Consider the following 476-nt stretch of genomic DNA (forward strand, 5'->3'; position numbering starts at 1 on the left):
ACACTCACTCGCACACAATCGCGCACACACACACTCACTCGCACACACAGTCACTCACCCACATACTCGCGCACACACACACTCACTTGCACGCACATGCACACTGACATGTTCGCACACAAACTCACTCGCTCAAACTCACACACACTCTCATTCATACTCTCACTCACACCAAAACTCCGTCACTCGCGCACGCACACGCGCACGCGCGCGCACACACACACAATTCGTGCCCTCACACACACTCAAATGCACACAATCAGTCACTCGCACAGACACATTCCCTCACTCGCGTGCACACTCACACACACTCACTCACTCACACACACACTTGCACGCACACACACACTTGCATGCACACACACTGACATGTTCGCACACAAACTCTCTCACTCACACTCTCAATCATACCGACATACATACGCACGTGCACACACCCTCACTCGCGCGCACACACCCTCACTCGCGCGCACACA

The sequence above is a fragment of the Rhincodon typus genome, chromosome 7 (genome assembly GCF_021869965.1).
Source record: "Rhincodon typus isolate 14 chromosome 7, sRhiTyp1.1, whole genome shotgun sequence".
Classification (NCBI taxonomy): domain Eukaryota; kingdom Metazoa; phylum Chordata; class Chondrichthyes; order Orectolobiformes; family Rhincodontidae; genus Rhincodon; species Rhincodon typus.